The sequence below is a fragment of the Anneissia japonica genome, unplaced genomic scaffold, assembly GCF_011630105.1.
Source record: "Anneissia japonica isolate Jap-2015-1 unplaced genomic scaffold, ASM1163010v1 scaffold288015_len651517_cov191, whole genome shotgun sequence".
Taxonomy (NCBI): Eukaryota; Metazoa; Echinodermata; class Crinoidea; order Comatulida; family Comatulidae; genus Anneissia; species Anneissia japonica.
Window position 1 is genome coordinate 644,956 of NW_022751954.1, and position 4,093 is coordinate 649,048.

The 4,093-nt window shown below is 33.4% G+C and overlaps 7 non-coding genes across 7 annotated transcripts; all 7 read left to right on the plus strand.

The window, feature by feature from the left end:
• Positions 1 to 206: 206 nt before the first annotated feature.
• Trnav-aac lies at positions 207 to 279 on the plus strand. The gene has a single exon. It is a non-coding gene; the product is annotated as a tRNA-Val (tRNA).
• Positions 280 to 514: 235 nt separating this feature from the next.
• On the plus strand, positions 515 to 587 carry Trnav-aac. The gene has a single exon. It is a non-coding gene; the product is annotated as a tRNA-Val (tRNA).
• Positions 588 to 824: 237 nt separating this feature from the next.
• On the plus strand, positions 825 to 897 carry Trnav-aac. The gene has a single exon. It is a non-coding gene; the product is annotated as a tRNA-Val (tRNA).
• A 234-nt stretch (positions 898 to 1,131) lies between these two features.
• On the plus strand, positions 1,132 to 1,204 carry Trnav-aac. Its single transcript has one exon. It is a non-coding gene; the product is annotated as a tRNA-Val (tRNA).
• Positions 1,205 to 1,440: 236 nt separating this feature from the next.
• Positions 1,441 to 1,513, plus strand: Trnav-aac. The gene has a single exon. It is a non-coding gene; the product is annotated as a tRNA-Val (tRNA).
• Positions 1,514 to 1,738: 225 nt separating this feature from the next.
• Trnav-aac lies at positions 1,739 to 1,811 on the plus strand. The gene has a single exon. It is a non-coding gene; the product is annotated as a tRNA-Val (tRNA).
• Positions 1,812 to 2,000: 189 nt separating this feature from the next.
• Positions 2,001 to 2,073, plus strand: Trnav-aac. The gene has a single exon. It is a non-coding gene; the product is annotated as a tRNA-Val (tRNA).
• Positions 2,074 to 4,093: the final 2,020 nt, after the last annotated feature.

Genomic DNA, 4,093 nt, shown 5'->3' on the forward strand with positions numbered 1-4,093 from the left:
TCTATTAGGCTTAGTAAGTATCTTAGAAACCACTTCAAAACGTTCGATGGACAACTTACTTTAAGCAACAGATATATTTTGGTGTTACTGTTATTTCATATGCTATTATAATTCACGGGAGGTACCCGGCCTTGTGTTATTTTAATAATCAAATACTGTTTTAGAAATTTCGACTGGACAAATACTAATTCCTACAACAAGCAACAGATTCCGTAGTGTAGCGGTTATCACATCTGCCTAACACGCAGAAGGTCCCCGGTTCGAGCCCGGGCGGAATCACTTTCTTTTTGTTGGAATTGGTATCCATGTTCTATTAGGCTTAGTAATTATTTTAGAAACCACTTCAAAACGTTCGATGGACAACTTACTTTATGCAACATATATATTTTGGTGTTACTGTTATTTCATATGCTAATATTATACACAGGAGGTACCCGGCCTATTGTTATTTTAATAAGCCATTACTGTTTTAGAAATTTCGACTGGAAAATGACTAACTCCTTCAACAACAAGAGATTCCGTAGTGTAGCGGTTATCACATCTGCCTAACACGTAGAAGGTCCCCTGTTCGAGCCCAGGTGGAGTCACTTTTTTTTAAAAATTGGAATTGGTATCCATATTAGTTATTTATTAGGCCTAGTAAATAACCACTTCAAAACGTTCAATGGACAACTTATTTTAAGCAACAGATATATTTTGGTGTTATTGTTATTTCATATGCTATAATCATACACAGGAGGTACTCGGCCTATTGTTATTTTAATAATCCATTACTGTTTTAGAAATTTCGACTGGAAAAATACTAACTTCTACAACAAGCAACAGATTCCGTAGTGTAGCGGTTATCACATCTGCCTAACACGCAGAAGGTCCCCGGTTCGAGCCCGGGCGGAATCACTTTCTTTTTATTGGAATTGGTATTCATGTTCTATTAGGCTTAGTAAGTATTTTAGAAACCACTTCAAAATGTTCAATGGACAACTTATTTTAAGCAACAGATATATTGGTGTTACTGTTATTTTATATGCTATTATACTATACGGGAGGTACCCGGCCTTGTGTTATCTTAATAATCCATTACTGTTTCAGAAATTTCGACTGGAAAAATACTAATTCCTACAACAAGCAACAGATTCCGTAATGTAGCGGTTATCACATCTGCCAAACACGCTGAAAGTCCCCGGTTCGAGCCCGGGCGGAATCACTTTCTTTTTATTGGAATTGGTATCCATGTTCTATTAGGCTTAGTAAGTATCTTAGAAACCACTTCAAAACGTTCGATGGACAACTTACTTTATGCAACAGATATATTTTGGTGTTACTGTTATTTCATATGCTAATATTATACACGGGAGGTACCTGGCCTATTGTTATTTTAATAAGCCATTACTGTTTTAGAAATTTCGACTGGAAAATTACTAACTCCTTAAACAAGCAAGAGATTCCGTAGTGTAGCGGTTATCACATCTGCTTAACACGCAGAAGGTCCCCGGTTCGAGCCCGGGCGGAATCACTTTCATTTTATTGGAATTGGTATCCATGTTCTATTAGGCTTTAGAAACCACTTCAAAACGTTCAATGGACAACTTATTTTATGCAACAGGTATATTTTGGTGTTACTTTTAATTCATATGCTAATATTATACACGGGAGGTACCCGGCCTATTGATATTTTAATAATCCATTACTGTTTTAGAAATTTCGAGTGGAAAATTACTAACTCCTTCAAAAAGCAAGAGATTCCGTAGTGTAGCGGTTATCACATCTGCCTAACACGTAGAAGGTTCCTGGTTCGAGCCCAGGCGGAATCAATTAATCTTTTATTTAAATCTAAAGCCTATTGTTATTTTAATAATCCATTACTGTTTTAGACATTTTAACTGGAAATACTTCAACCTACTACCTAAATATCTCCCACCTACAAATTCGGTACTGTAGCGGTTATCACATCTGACCGTTTTATAAATTTTAACTGGATATACTATTTGCTACCAGTAACAGATTCCGTAGTGTAGCGGTTATCACATCTGCCTAACACGCAGAAGGTCCCCGGTTCGAGCCCGGGCGGAATCAATTAATCTTTTATTTAAATCTAAAGCCTATTGTTATTTTAATAATCCATTACTGTTTTAGACATTTTAACTGAAAATACTTCTATTTACTACCTAAATATCTCCCAACTACAGATTCGGTAGTGTAAGCGGTTATCACATCTTACCGTTTTAGAAATTTTAAATGGATATACTATAGTTTCCTACCAGCGACGGATTTGTTGCGGTCATCACATCAGCCTTATACGCAGAAGGTCCCCAGTTCGAGCCCGGGCGGAAACAGTTAATCTTTTATTTAAATCTCAATTGATGATATCCATTCAACAATAAATAGGGCCTATTTCAGAAACCTTTTATAATCGATCACTTTCAATGGAAACAACTATTTTAAAGCAACAGATAGTTTGGTGTTACTGTTGGTATGCATAATACACTGTGGATGTTCCCGGCCTTGTTATTTTAATAATCCATTACTGTTTTTACAAATTTTGGATAAATACTGTCTCCTATCAACAGATTCCGTAGTGTAGCGGTTATCATATCTGCCTAATACACAAAAGGCATCCGGTTCGAGCCCGGGCGGAATCAGATTTGGTTTTTTTTTGTTTTTTTATTTAAATTGATATCCATGTTTTATAATATTTCAGAAACCTTTTACTGTATCATCATTTTTAATGGAAACAACTATTTTTAAGCAACAGATACTTTGGTGTTACTGTTACTTTATCAGCATAACACAAGGGAGCTATCCGGCCTATTGTTTTTTTAATAATTCATGACTATTTTTAATTTTTAACTGTATAAATACAAATTCAATTCAATATTCCGTAGTGTAGCCTAACGCGCGGAAGGTCCCTGGTTCGACCCCTGGCGGAATCATCTTTTTATTGAAATTGGTACGCATGTTTTGGATAAATTGTTATAATATTGCCAAGTTAAATTACCATGTTAATATTGTCATACCATGTGTATTATACACCTTTTATGGAAACAACTTATTTTAAGCAACAGATACTTTGGTGCTGTTTCATCTAAATAGCACACCGAATGTTCATCACAGTAGTGATTTAAGCAAAGTTTTCGTAGAAGTAAATAGAAGTTGATTTTCGCATCATTTTCTTTGTAGTGAGTGAGCGATATTTCAGCCAATATACATAATAATGTCATGTTATTATACTAATTTTTCGTTTAAACATATTTATTTCATAAAACCAGCCTTTCTATGATTGAAAATTATAGCAAAACAGATATTGTTCGATTTGGCCCATTAAAAAAAATCTATTTATAGAAAGAGAATTAAAAGCAACTTAGTAATTAATTAATTAGTATATGGTTTGCTTTTCTTTTAACAATACAAAATATTTTTGTTATAAAATGGTGATAATGGTGACAATAATATGCTATAATAACAATAATAATAATAATAATAATAATAATAATAAGAATAAGAATAAGAATAAGAAGAAGAAGAAGAAGAAGAAGAAGAAGAAGAAGAAGAAGAAGAAGAAGAAGAAGAAGAAGAAGAAGAAGAAGAAGAAGAAGAAGAAAAAGTAAATATACTGTATTGATACGTACTTTTTTAAATAAATAAAGCCAAAATATAACAAGCATGGGCATTTTTACCCATTATGTTTTACATACACCATTTTTCAGTTGTTCCTGTTACCGTACTTTACAAATGTCTAGGCCTACTACGGTATGGATTAATAATAAATCTACCCTCAACTTCAAAATGCGTTGACAAATTATTATTAGCATTACATTTATCCGCATGTCTTTTGAAAATATAACCATTCACTGATGCAACGCTTATAGCGTCATTACACTGCGGCGAACCAATAATCCATTTAATGCCTATCATCTATAATCGGACCAGTTGTAATCGCATTAAAAACGAAAAGAAAGGATCTTATAAAAGACTTACAATGAACATTGTTATGTTTAAACCGACAAAATGTATACGGTATTACTTACATATATACATGTGTGTATGTGAATATATCATAATTTATATATAAATAATAATATTCAATATAAATATT